Raw genomic sequence first — 15794 nt, forward strand, 5'->3', positions numbered from 1 at the left:
GGAATACGGGAAAACTGAAAAGTGTTATCTCGCACTGTACGGCACAGGAACAAGTTTCCATTGAAAGAACAGAAACTCAAAGCACAACTTTGTAAACTAATTCACATATGTGTCGCCTGTTCAATTATTATAACAGGAAAACTGAAAAGTGATATAACCCTAACCCTAACCATAACCCTAAGCCCCTAACCCTAACCCTAACCCTAACCCTAAGCCCCTAACCCTAACCCTAAACCTAACCCTAACCCTAACCCCTAACCCTAACCCTAACCCTAACCCTAACCCTAACCCTAACCCTAACCCCTAACCCTAACCCTAACCCTAACCGTAACCCTAACCATATCCCTTACCCAGCCCTAACCTAACTCTAACCCTAACCCTAAACCTAACCCTAACTTGTTCCTAACAGGAACAAGTTTCCAAGGAAAGAACGTAAATGAAAAGAACTACTTTGTAAAGTAAATCACATGTGTGTCGCTCGCTCAATTAGGAATACAGGGAAACCGAAAAGTGTTATCTCGCACTGTATGGCACAAAAACAAATTTCCAAAGAAAGAACAGAAACGCAAAGCACAACTTTGTAAATTAAATGACATACGTGTCGCCTGTTCAATTATTATAACAAGAAAACTGAAAAGTGATATAACGCACTGTACAGCACAGGAACAAATTTCCATCGAAAGAAGAGAAAAGCAAAGCACAACTTTTTAAAGGAATTCACATACTTGTCACCTGTTCAATTATTATAACAGGAAAACTGAGAAGTGATATATGACATTGTACAGCACAGGAACAAGTTTCCATCGAAAGAACAGAAAAGCAAAGCAAAATTTTTAAAGGAATTCACATACGTGTCGCCTGTTCAATTATTATAAGAGGAAAACTGAAAAGTGATATAACGCACTGTACAGCACAAGAACAAGTTTCCATCGAAAGAACAGAAAAGCAAAGCACAACTTTTTAAACGAATACACATACGTTTCGCCTGTTCAATTATTGTATCAGGAAAACTGAAAAGTGATATATGACATTGTACAGCACAGGAACAAGTTTCAAATGAAAGAACAAAAAAGAAAATCACTAATTTGTAAACTAAATCACATGTGTGTCGCTCGCTCAATTAGGAATACAGGGAAACCGAAAAGTGTTATCTCGCACTGTATGGCACAGAAACAAATTTCCAAAGAAAGAACAGAAACGCAAAGCACAACTTTGTAAATTAAATGACATACGTGTCGCCTGTTCAATTATTATAACAAGAAAACTGAAAAGAGATATAACGCACTGTACAGCACAGGAACAAATTTCCATCGAAAGAACAGAAAAGCAAAGCACAACTTTTTAAAGGAATTCACATACTTTCGCCTGTTCAATTTTTATAACAGGAAAACTGAAAAGTGATATATGACATTGTACAGCACAGGAACAAGTTTCCATCGAAAGAACAGAAAAGCAAAGCAAAATTTTTAAAGGAATTCACATACGTGTCGCCTGTTCAATTATTATAACAGGAAAACTGAAAAGTGATATATGACATTGTACAGCACAGGAACAAGTTTCAAATGAAAGAACAAAAAAGAAAATCACTAATTTGTAAACTAAATCACATGTGTGTCGCTCGCTCAATTAGGAATACAGGAAATCTGAAAAGAGTTATCTCGCACTGTACGGCACAGAAACAAGTTTCCATTGAAAGAACAGATACACAAAGCAAAACTTTGTAAACTAATTCACATATGTGTCGCCTGTTCAATTATTATAACAGGAAAACTAAAAAGTGATATAACCCAAACCCTAACCCTAACCCTAAGCCCCTAACCCTAACCCTAACCCTAACCCTAACCCTAACCCTAAGCACCTAACCCTAATCCTAACCCTAACCCTAACCCTAACCCTAACCCTAACCCATAACCCTAACCCCTAACCCTAACCCTAACCCTAACCGTAACCCTAACCATATCCCTTACCCAGCCCTAACCTAACCCTAACCCTAACCCTAAACCTAACACTAAACCTAAGCTAACTTGTTCCTAACAGGAACAAGTTTCCAAGGAAAGAACGTAAATGAAAAGAACTACTTTGTAAACTAAATCACATGTGTGTCGCTCGCTCAATTAGGAATACAGGGAAACCGAAAAGTGTTATCTCGCACTGAATGGCACAGAAACAAATTTTCAAAGAAAGAACATAAACTCAAAGCACAACTTTGTAATTAATTCACATATGTGTCGCCTGTTTAATTATTATAAAAGGAAAACTGAAAAGTGATATAACCCTAACCCTAACCCTTACGCTAAGCCCCTAACCCTAACCATAACCCTAACACTAACCCTAAGCCCTAACCCTAACCCTAAACCCTAACCCTAACCCTAACCCTAACCCTAACCCTAACTGTAACCCTAACCATATCCCTTACCCAGCCCTAACGTAACCCTAACCCTAACCCTAAACCTAACCCTAAACCTAACCCTAACTTGTTCAGGAACAAGTTTCCAAGGAAAGAACGTAAATGAAAAGAACTACTTTGTAAAGTAAATCACATGTGTGTCGCTCACTCAATTAGGAATACAGGGAAACCGAAAAGTGTTATCTCGCACTGTATGGCACAGAAACAAATTTCCTAAGAAAGAACAGAAACGCAAAGCACAACTTTGTAAATTAAATGACATACGTGTCGCCTGTTCAATTATTATAACAAGAAAACTGAAAAGTGATATAACGCACTGTACATCACAGGAACAAATTTCCATCGAAAGAACAGAAAAGCAAAGCACAACTTTTTAAAGGAATTCACATACTTGTCGCCTGTTCAATTATTATAACAGGAAAACTGAAAAGTGATATATGACATTGTACAGCACAGGAACAAGTTTCCATCGAAAGAACAGAAAAGCAAAGCAAAATTTTTAAAGGAATTCACATACGTGTCGCCTGTTCAATTATTATAACAGGAAAACTGAAAAGTGATATAACGCACTGTACAGCACAAGAACAAGTTTCCATCGAAAGAACAGAAAAGCAAAGCACAACTTTTTAAACGAATTCACATACGTTTCGCCTGTTCAATTATTATAACAGGAAAACTGAAAAGTGATATATGACATTGTACAGCACAGGAACAAGTTTCAAATGAAAGAACAAAAAAGAAAATCACTAATTTGTAAACTAAATCACATGTGTGTCGCTCGCTCAATTAGGAATAGAGGGAAACCGAAAAGTGTTATCTCGCACTGTATGGCACAGAAACAAATTTCCAAAGAAAGAACAGAAACGCAAAGCACAACTTTGTAAATTAAATGACATACGTGTCGCCTGTTCAATTATTATAACAAGAAAACTGAAAAGTGATATAACGCACTGTACAGCACAGGAACAAATTTCCATCGAAAGAACAGAAAAGCAAAGCACAACTTTTTAAAGGAATTCACATATGTCGCCTGTTCAATTATTATAACAGGAAAACTGAAAAGTGATATATGACATTGTACAGCACAGGAACAAGTTTCCATCAAAAGAACAGAAAAGCAAAGCAAAATTTTTAAAGGAATTCACATACGTGTCGCCTGTTCAATTATTATAACAGGAAAACTGAAAAGTGATATAACGCACTGTACAGCACAAGAACAAGTTTCCATCGAAAGAACAGAAAAGCAAAGCACAACTTTTTAAATGAATTCACATACGTTTCGCCTGTTCAATTATTATAACAGGAAAACTGAAAAGTGATATATGACATTGTACAGCACAGGAAAAAGTTTCAAATGAAAGAACAAAAAAGAAAATCACTAATTTGTAAACTAAATCACATGTGTGTCGCTCGCTCAATTAGGAATACAGGAAAAAAGAAAAGAGTTATCTCGCACTGTACGGCACAGAAACAAGTTTCCATTGAAAGAACAGATACACAAAGCAAAACTTTGTAAACTAATTCACATATGTGTCGCCTGTTCAATTATTATAACAGGAAAACTAAAAAGTGATATAACCCTAACCCTAACCCTAACCCTAAGCCCCTAATCCTAACCCTAACCCTAACCCTAACCCTAACCCTAAGCCCCTAACCCTAACCCTAACCCTAACCCTAACCCTAACCCTAACCCCTAACCCTAACCCTAACCCTATCCGTAACCCTAACCATATCCCTTCCCAGCCCTAACCTAACCCTAACCCTAACCCTAAACCTAACCCTAAACCTAACCCTAACTTTTTCCTAACAGGAACAAGTTTAAAAGGAAAGAACGTAAATGAAAAGAACTACTTTGTAAACTAAATCACATGTGTGTCGCTCACTCAATTAAGAATACGGGAAAACTGAAAAGTGTTATCTCGCACTGTAAGGCACAGAAACAAGTTTCCATTGAAAGAACAGAAACTCAAAGCACAACTTTGTAAACTAATTCACATATGTGACGCCTGTTCAAATTATTATAACAGGAAAACTCAAAAGTGATATAACCCTAACCCTAACCCTAACACTAAGCCCCTAACCCTAACCCTAACCCTAACACTAACCCTAAGCCCCTAAACCTAACCCTAACCCTAACCCTAACTCTAACCCCTAACCCTAACCCTAACCCCTAACCCTAACCCTAACCCTAACCGTAACCCTAATCATATCCCTTACCCAGCCCTAACCTAACCCTAAACCTAACCCTAAACCTAACCCTAACTTGTTCAGGAACAAGTTTCCAAGGAAAGAACGTAAATGAAAAGAACTACTTTGTAAAGTAAATCACATGTGTTTCGCTCGCTCAATTAGGAATACAGGGAAACCGAAAAGTGTTATCTCGCACTGTATGGCACAGAAACAAATTTCCAAAGAAAGAACAGAAACGCAAAGCACAACTTTGTAAATTAAATGACATACGTGTCGCCTGTTCAATTATTATAACAAGAAAACTGAAAAGAGATATAACGCACTGTACAGCACAGGAACAAATTTCCATCGAAAGAACAGAAAAGCAAAGCACAACTTTTTAAAGGAATTCACATACTTTCGCCTGTTCAATTTTTATAACAGGAAAACTGAAAAGTGATATATGACATTGTACAGCACAGGAACAAGTTTCCATCGAAAGAACAGAAAAGCAAAGCAAAATTTTTAAAGGAATTCACATACGTGTCGCCTGTTCAATTATTATAACAGGAAAACTGAAAAGTGATATATGACATTGTACAGCACAGGAACAAGTTTCAAATGAAAGAACAAAAAAGAAAATCACTAATTTGTAAACTAAATCACATGTGTGTCGCTCGCTCAATTAGGAATACAGGAAATCTGAAAAGAGTTATCTCGCACTGTACGGCACAGAAACAAGTTTCCATTGAAAGAACAGATACACAAAGCAAAACTTTGTAAACTAATTCACATATGTGTCGCCTGTTCAATTATTATAACAGGAAAACTAAAAAGTGATATAACCCAAACCCTAACCCTAACCCTAAGCCCCTAACCCTAACCCTAACCCTAACCCTAACCCTAACCCTAAGCACCTAACCCTAATCCTAACCCTAACCCTAACCCTAACCCTAACCCTAACCCTAACCGTAACCCTAACCATATCCCTTACCCAGCCCTAACCTAACCCTAACCCTAACCCTAAACCTAACACTAAACCTAAGCTAACTTGTTCCTAACAGGAACAAGTTTCCAAGGAAAGAACGTAAATGAAAAGAACTACTTTGTAAACTAAATCACATGTGTGTCGCTCGCTCAATTAGGAATACAGGGAAACCGAAAAGTGTTATCTCGCACTGAATGGCACAGAAACAAATTTTCAAAGAAAGAACATAAACTCAAAGCACAACTTTGTAATTAATTCACATATGTGTCGCCTGTTTAATTATTATAAAAGGAAAACTGAAAAGTGATATAACCCTAACCCTAACCCTTACGCCAAGCCCCTAACCCTAACCATAACCCTAACACTAACCCTAAGCCCTAACCCTAACCCTAAACCCTAACCCTAACCCTAACCCTAACCCTAACTGTAACCCTAACCATATCCCTTACCCAGCCCTAACGTAACCCTAACCCTAACCCTAAACCTAACCCTAAACCTAACCCTAACTTGTTCAGGAACAAGTTTCCAAGGAAAGAACGTAAATGAAAAGAACTACTTTGTAAAGTAAATCACATGTGTGTCGCTCACTCAATTAGGAATACAGGAAAACCGAAAAGTGTTATCTCGCACTGTATGGCACAGAAACAAATTTCCTAAGAAAGAACAGAAACGCAAAGCACAACTTTGTAAATTAAATGACATACGTGTCGCCTGTTCAATTATTATAACAAGAAAACTGAAAAGTGATATAACGCACTGTACATCACAGGAACAAATTTCCATCGAAAGAACAGAAAAGCAAAGCACAACTTTTTAAAGGAATTCACATACTTGTCGCCTGTTCAATTATTATAACAGGAAAACTGAAAAGTGATATATGACATTGTACAGCACAGGAACAAGTTTCCATCGAAAGAACAGAAAAGCAAAGCAAAATTTTTAAAGGAATTCACATACGTGTCGCCTGTTCAATTATTATAACAGGAAAACTGAAAAGTGATATAACGCACTGTACAGCACAAGAACAAGTTTCCATCGAAAGAACAGAAAAGCAAAGCACAACTTTTTAAACGAATTCACATACGTTTCGCCTGTTCAATTATTATAACAGGAAAACTGAAAAGTGATATATGACATTGTACAGCACAGGAACAAGTTTCAAATGAAAGAACAAAAAAGAAAATCACTAATTTGTAAACTAAATCACATGTGTGTCGCTCGCTCAATTAGGAATAGAGGGAAACCGAAAAGTGTTATCTCGCACTGTATGGCACAGAAACAAATTTCCAAAGAAAGAACAGAAACGCAAAGCACAACTTTGTAAATTAAATGACATACGTGTCGCCTGTTCAATTATTATAACAAGAAAACTGAAAAGTGATATAACGCACTGTACAGCACAGGAACAAATTTCCATCGAAAGAACAGAAAAGCAAAGCACAACTTTTTAAAGGAATTCACATATGTCGCCTGTTCAATTATTATAACAGGAAAACTGAAAAGTGATATATGACATTGTACAGCACAGGAACAAGTTTCCATCAAAAGAACAGAAAAGCAAAGCAAAATTTTTAAAGGAATTCACATACGTGTCGCCTGTTCAATTATTATAACAGGAAAACTGAAAAGTGATATAACGCACTGTACAGCACAAGAACAAGTTTCCATCGAAAGAACAGAAAAGCAAAGCACAACTTTTTAAATGAATTCACATACGTTTCGCCTGTTCAATTATTATAACAGGAAAACTGAAAAGTGATATATGACATTGTACAGCACAGGAAAAAGTTTCAAATGAAAGAACAAAAAAGAAAATCACTAATTTGTAAACTAAATCACATGTGTGTCGCTCGCTCAATTAGGAATACAGGAAAAAAGAAAAGAGTTATCTCGCACTGTACGGCACAGAAACAAGTTTCCATTGAAAGAACAGATACACAAAGCAAAACTTTGTAAACTAATTCACATATGTGTCGCCTGTTCAATTATTATAACAGGAAAACTAAAAAGTGATATAACCCTAACCCTAACCCTAACCCTAAGCCCCTAATCCTAACCCTAACCCTAACCCTAACCCTAACCCTAAGCCCCTAACCCTAACCCTAACCCTAACCCTAACCCTAACCCCTAACCCTAACCCTAACCCTATCCGTAACCCTAACCATATCCCTTCCCAGCCCTAACCTAACCCTAACCCTAACCCTAAACCTAACCCTAAACCTAACCCTAACTTTTTCCTAACAGGAACAAGTTTAAAAGGAAAGAACGTAAATGAAAAGAACTACTTTGTAAACTAAATCACATGTGTGTCGCTCACTCAATTAAGAATACGGGAAAACTGAAAAGTGTTATCTCGCACTGTAAGGCACAGAAACAAGTTTCCATTGAAAGAACAGAAACTCAAAGCACAACTTTGTAAACTAATTCACATATGTGACGCCTGTTCAAATTATTATAACAGGAAAACTCAAAAGTGATATAACCCTAACCCTAACCCTAACACTAAGCCCCTAACCCTAACCCTAACCCTAACACTAACCCTAAGCCCCTAAACCTAACCCTAACCCTAACCCTAACTCTAACCCCTAACCCTAACCCTAACCCCTAACCCTAACCCTAACCCTAACCGTAACCCTAATCATATCCCTTACCCAGCCCTAACCTAACCCTAAACCTAACCCTAAACCTAACCCTAACTTGTTCAGGAACAAGTTTCCAAGGAAAGAACGTAAATGAAAAGAACTACTTTGTAAAGTAAATCACATGTGTTTCGCTCGCTCAATTAGGAATACAGGGAAACCGAAAAGTGTTATCTCGCACTGTATGGCACAGAAACAAATTTCCAAAGAAAGAACAGAAACGCAAAGCACAACTTTGTAAATTAAATGACATACGTGTCGCCTGTTCAATTATTATAACAAGAAAACTGAAAAGAGATATAACGCACTGTACAGCACAGGAACAAATTTCCATCGAAAGAACAGAAAAGCAAAGCACAACTTTTTAAAGGAATTCACATACGTTTCGCCTGTTCAATTATTATAACAGGAAAACTGAAAAGTGATATATGACATTGTACAGCACAGGAAAAAGTTTCAAATGAAAGAACAAAAAAGAAAATCACTAATTTGTAAACTAAATCACATGTGTGTCGCTCGCTCAATTAGGAATACAGGAAAAAAGAAAAGAGTTATCTCGCACTGTACGGCACAGAAACAAGTTTCCATTGAAAGAACAGATACACAAAGCAAAACTTTGTAAACTAATTCACATATGTGTCGCCTGTTCAATTATTATAACAGGAAAACTAAAAAGTGATATAACCCTAACCCTAACCCTAACCCTAAGCCCCTAATCCTAACCCTAACCCTAACCCTAACCCTAACCCTAAGCCCCTAACCCTAACCCTAACCCTAACCCTAACCCTAACCCTAACCCCTAACCCTAACCCTAACCCTATCCGTAACCCTAACCATATCCCTTCCCAGCCCTAACCTAACCCTAACCCTAACCCTAAACCTAACCCTAAACCTAACCCTAACTTTTTCCTAACAGGAACAAGTTTAAAAGGAAAGAACGTAAATGAAAAGAACTACTTTGTAAACTAAATCACATGTGTGTCGCTCACTCAATTAAGAATACGGGAAAACTGAAAAGTGTTATCTCGCACTGTAAGGCACAGAAACAAGTTTCCATTGAAAGAACAGAAACTCAAAGCACAACTTTGTAAACTAATTCACATATGTGACGCCTGTTCAAATTATTATAACAGGAAAACTCAAAAGTGATATAACCCTAACCCTAACCCTAACACTAAGCCCCTAACCCTAACCCTAACCCTAACACTAACCCTAAGCCCCTAAACCTAACCCTAACCCTAACCCTAACTCTAACCCCTAACCCTAACCCTAACCCCTAACCCTAACCCTAACCCTAACCGTAACCCTAATCATATCCCTTACCCAGCCCTAACCTAACCCTAAACCTAACCCTAAACCTAACCCTAACTTGTTCAGGAACAAGTTTCCAAGGAAAGAACGTAAATGAAAAGAACTACTTTGTAAAGTAAATCACATGTGTTTCGCTCGCTCAATTAGGAATACAGGGAAACCGAAAAGTGTTATCTCGCACTGTATGGCACAGAAACAAATTTCCAAAGAAAGAACAGAAACGCAAAGCACAACTTTGTAAATTAAATGACATACGTGTCGCCTGTTCAATTATTATAACAAGAAAACTGAAAAGAGATATAACGCACTGTACAGCACAGGAACAAATTTCCATCGAAAGAACAGAAAAGCAAAGCACAACTTTTTAAAGGAATTCACATACTTTCGCCTATTCAATTTTTATAACAGGAAAACTGAAAAGTGATATATGACATTGTACAGCACAGGAACAAGTTTCCATCGAAAGAACAGAAAAGCAAAGCAAAATTTTTAAAGGAATTCACATACGTGTCGCCTGTTCAATTATTATAACAGGAAAACTGAAAAGTGATATATGACATTGTACAGCACAGGAACAAGTTTCAAATGAAAGAACAAAAAAGAAAATCACTAATTTGTAAACTAAATCACATGTGTGTCGCTCGCTCAATTAGGAATACAGGAAATCTGAAAAGAGTTATCTCGCACTGTACGGCACAGAAACAAGTTTCCATTGAAAGAACAGATACACAAAGCAAAACTTTGTAAACTAATTCACATATGTGTCGCCTGTTCAATTATTATAACAGGAAAACTAAAAAGTGATATAACCCAAACCCTAACCCTAACCCTAAGCCCCTAACCCTAACCCTAACCCTAACCCTAACCCTAAGCACCTAACCCTAATCCTAACCCTAACCCTAACCCTAACCCTAACCCTAACCCATAACCCTAACCCCTAACCCTAACCCTAACCCTAACCGTAACCCTAACCATATCCCTTACCCAGCCCTAACCTAACCCTAACCCTAACCCTAAACCTAACACTAAACCTAAGCTAACTTGTTCCTAACAGGAACAAGTTTCCAAGGAAAGAACGTAAATGAAAAGAACTACTTTGTAAACTAAATCACATGTGTGTCGCTCGCTCAATTAGGAATACAGGGAAACCGAAAAGTGTTATCTCGCACTGAATGGCACAGAAACAAATTTTCAAAGAAAGAACATAAACTCAAAGCACAACTTTGTAATTAATTCACATATGTGTCGCCTGTTTAATTATTATAAAAGGAAAACTGAAAAGTGATATAACCCTAACCCTAACCCTTACGCTAAGCCCCTAACCCTAACCATAACCCTAACACTAACCCTAAGCCCTAACCCTAACCCTAAACCCTAACCCTAACCCTAACTGTAACCCTAACCATATCCCTTACCCAGCCCTAACGTAACCCTAACCCTAACCCTAAACCTAACCCTAAACCTAACCCTAACTTGTTCAGGAACAAGTTTCCAAGGAAAGAACGTAAATGAAAAGAACTACTTTGTAAAGTAAATCACATGTGTGTCGCTCACTCAATTAGGAATACAGGGAAACCGAAAAGTGTTATCTCGCACTGTATGGCACAGAAACAAATTTCCTAAGAAAGAACAGAAACGCAAAGCACAACTTTGTAAATTAAATGACATACGTGTCGCCTGTTCAATTATTATAACAAGAAAACTGAAAAGTGATATAACGCACTGTACATCACAGGAACAAATTTCCATCGAAAGAACAGAAAAGCAAAGCACAACTTTTTAAAGGAATTCACATACTTGTCGCCTGTTCAATTATTATAACAGGAAAACTGAAAAGTGATATATGACATTGTACAGCACAGGAACAAGTTTCCATCGAAAGAACAGAAAAGCAAAGCAAAATTTTTAAAGGAATTCACATACGTGTCGCCTGTTCAATTATTATAACAGGAAAACTGAAAAGTGATATAACGCACTGTACAGCACAAGAACAAGTTTCCATCGAAAGAACAGAAAAGCAAAGCACAACTTTTTAAACGAATTCACATACGTTTCGCCTGTTCAATTATTATAACAGGAAAACTGAAAAGTGATATATGACATTGTACAGCACAGGAACAAGTTTCAAATGAAAGAACAAAAAAGAAAATCACTAATTTGTAAACTAAATCACATGTGTGTCGCTCGCTCAATTAGGAATAGAGGGAAACCGAAAAGTGTTATCTCGCACTGTATGGCACAGAAACAAATTTCCAAAGAAAGAACAGAAACGCAAAGCACAACTTTGTAAATTAAATGACATACGTGTCGCCTGTTCAATTATTATAACAAGAAAACTGAAAAGTGATATAACGCACTGTACAGCACAGGAACAAATTTCCATCGAAAGAACAGAAAAGCAAAGCACAACTTTTTAAAGGAATTCACATATGTCGCCTGTTCAATTATTATAACAGGAAAACTGAAAAGTGATATATGACATTGTACAGCACAGGAACAAGTTTCCATCAAAAGAACAGAAAAGCAAAGCAAAATTTTTAAAGGAATTCACATACGTGTCGCCTGTTCAATTATTATAACAGGAAAACTGAAAAGTGATATAACGCACTGTACAGCACAAGAACAAGTTTCCATCGAAAGAACAGAAAAGCAAAGCACAACTTTTTAAATGAATTCACATACGTTTCGCCTGTTCAATTATTATAACAGGAAAACTGAAAAGTGATATATGACATTGTACAGCACAGGAAAAAGTTTCAAATGAAAGAACAAAAAAGAAAATCACTAATTTGTAAACTAAATCACATGTGTGTCGCTCGCTCAATTAGGAATACAGGAAAAAAGAAAAGAGTTATCTCGCACTGTACGGCACAGAAACAAGTTTCCATTGAAAGAACAGATACACAAAGCAAAACTTTGTAAACTAATTCACATATGTGTCGCCTGTTCAATTATTATAACAGGAAAACTAAAAAGTGATATAACCCTAACCCTAACCCTAACCCTAAGCCCCTAATCCTAACCCTAACCCTAACCCTAACCCTAACCCTAAGCCCCTAACCCTAACCCTAACCCTAACCCTAACCCTAACCCTAACCCCTAACCCTAACCCTAACCCTATCCGTAACCCTAACCATATCCCTTCCCAGCCCTAACCTAACCCTAACCCTAACCCTAAACCTAACCCTAAACCTAACCCTAACTTTTTCCTAACAGGAACAAGTTTAAAAGGAAAGAACGTAAATGAAAAGAACTACTTTGTAAACTAAATCACATGTGTGTCGCTCACTCAATTAAGAATACGGGAAAACTGAAAAGTGTTATCTCGCACTGTAAGGCACAGAAACAAGTTTCCATTGAAAGAACAGAAACTCAAAGCACAACTTTGTAAACTAATTCACATATGTGACGCCTGTTCAAATTATTATAACAGGAAAACTGAAAAGTGATATAACCCTAACCCTAACCCTAACACTAAGCCCCTAAACCTAACCCTAACCCTAACACTAACCCTAAGCCCCTAAACCTAACCCTAACCCTAACCCTAACTCTAACCCCTAACCCTAACCCTAACCCCTAACCCTAACCCTAACCCTAACCGTAACCCTAATCATATCCCTTACCCAGCCCTAACCTAACCCTAAACCTAACCCTAAACCTAACCCTAACTTGTTCAGGAACAAGTTTCCAAGGAAAGAACGTAAATGAAAAGAACTACTTTGTAAAGTAAATCACATGTGTGTCGCTCGCTCAATTAGGAATACAGGGAAACCGAAAAGTTTTATCTCGCACTGTATGGCACAGAAACAAATTTCCAAAGAAAGAACAGAAACGCAAAGCACAACTTTGTAAATTAAATGACATACGTGTCGCCTGTTCAATTATTATAACAAGAAAACTGAAAAGTGATATAACGCACTGTACAGCACAGGAACAAATTTCCATCGAAAGAAGAGAAAAGAAAAGCACAACTTTTTAGAGGAATTCACATACTTGTCGCCTGTTCAATTATTATAACAGGAAAACTGAAAAGTGATATATGACATTGTACAGCACAGGAACAAGTTTCCATCGAAAGAACAGAAAAGCAAAGCAAAATTTTTAAAGGAATTCACATACGTGTCGCCTGTTCAATTATTATAACAGGAAAACTGAAAAGTGATATAACGCACTGTACAGCACAAGAACAAGTTTCCATCGAAAGAACAGAAAAGCAAAGCACAACTTTTTAAACGAATTCACATACGTTTCGCCTGTTCAATTATTATAACAGGAATACTGAAAAGTGATATATCACATTGTACAGCACAGGAACAAGTTTCAAAGGAAAGAACAAAAAAGAAAATCACTAATTTGTAAACTAAATCACATGTGTGTCGCTCGCTCAATTAGGAATAGAGGGAAACCGAAAAGTGTTATCTCGCACTGTATGGCACAGAAACAAATTTCCAAAGAAAGAACAGAAACGCAAAGCACAACTTTGTAAATTAAATGACATACATGTCGCCTGTTCAATTATTATAACGAAAAAACTGAAAAGTGATATAACGCACTGTACAGCACAGGAACAAATTTCCATCGAAAGAACAGAAAAGCAAAGCACAACTTTTTAAAGGAATTCACATACTTGTCGCCTGTTCAATTATTATAACAGGAAAAATGAAAAGTGATATAACGCACTGTACAGCACAAGAACAAGTTTCCATCGAAAGATCAGAAAAGCAAAGCACAACTTTTTAAATGAATTCACATACGTTTCGCCTGTTCAACTATTATAACAGGAAAACTGAAAAGTGATATATGACATTGTACAGCACAGGAACAAGTTTCAAATGAAAGAACAAAAAAGAAAATCACTAATTTGTAAACTAAATCACATGTGTGTCGCTCGCTCAATTAGGAATACAGGAAAAAAGAAAAGAGTTATCTCGCACTGTACGGCACAGAAACAAGTTTCCATTGAAAGAACAGATACACAAAGCAAAACTTTGTAAACTAATTCACATATGTGTCGCCTGTTCAATTATTATAACAGGAAAACTAAAAAGTGATATAACCCTAACCCTAACCCTAACCCTAAGCCCCTAATCCTAACCCTAACCCTAACCCTAACCCTAACCCTAAGCCCCTAACCCTAACCCTAACCCTAACCCCTAACCCTAACCCTAACCCTAACCCCTAACCCTAACCCTAACCCTATCCGTAACCCTAACCATATCCCTTCCCAGCCCTAACCTAACACTAACCCTAACCCTAAACCTAACCCTAAACCTAACCCTAACTTTTTCCTAACAGGAACAAGTTTAAAAGGAAAGAACGTAAATGAAAAGAACTACTTTGTAAACTAAATCACATGTGTGTCGCTCACTCAATTAAGAATACGGGAAAACTGAAAAGTGTTATCTCGCACTGTAAGGCACAGAAACAAGTTTCCATTGAAAGAACAGAAACTCAAAGCACAACTTTGTAAACTAATTCACATATGTGACGCCTGTTCAAATTATTATAACAGGAAAACTGAAAAGTGATATAACCCTAACCCTAACCCTAACACTAAGCCCCCAACCCTAACCCTAACCCTAACACTAACCCTAAGCCCCTAAACCTAACCCTAACCCTAAACCTAACTCTAACCCCTAACCCTAACCCTAACCCCTAACCCTAACCCTAACCCTAACCGTAACCCTAATCATATCCCTTACCCAGCCCTAACCTAACCCTAAACCTAACCCTAAACCTAACCCTAACTTGTTCAGGAACAAGTTTCCAAGGAAAGAACGTAAATGAAAAGAACTACTTTGTAAAGTAAATCACATGTGTGTCGCTCGCTCAATTAGGAATACAGGGAAACCGAAAAGTTTTATCTCGCACTGTATGGCACAGAAACAAATTTCCAAAGAAAGAACAGAAACGCAAAGCACAACTTTGTAAATTAAATGACATACGTGTCGCCTGTTCAATTATTATAACAAGAAAACTGAAAAGTGATATAACGCACTGTACAGCACAGGAACAAATTTCCATCGAAAGAAGAGAAAAGCAAAGCACAACTTTTTAAAGGAATTCACACACTTGTCGCCTGTTCAATTATTATAACAGGAAAACTGAAAAGTGATATATGACATTGTACAGCACAGGAACAAGTTTCCATCGAAAGAACAGAAAAGCAAAGCACAACTTTTTAAATGAATTCACATACTTTTCTCCTGTTCAATTATTATAACAGAAAAACTGAAAAGTGATATATCACATTGTACAGCACAGGAACAAGTTTCAAAGG

This window comes from Meriones unguiculatus, chromosome 19 (assembly GCF_030254825.1).
Source record: "Meriones unguiculatus strain TT.TT164.6M chromosome 19, Bangor_MerUng_6.1, whole genome shotgun sequence".
NCBI classification, from domain to species: Eukaryota; Metazoa; Chordata; class Mammalia; order Rodentia; family Muridae; genus Meriones; species Meriones unguiculatus.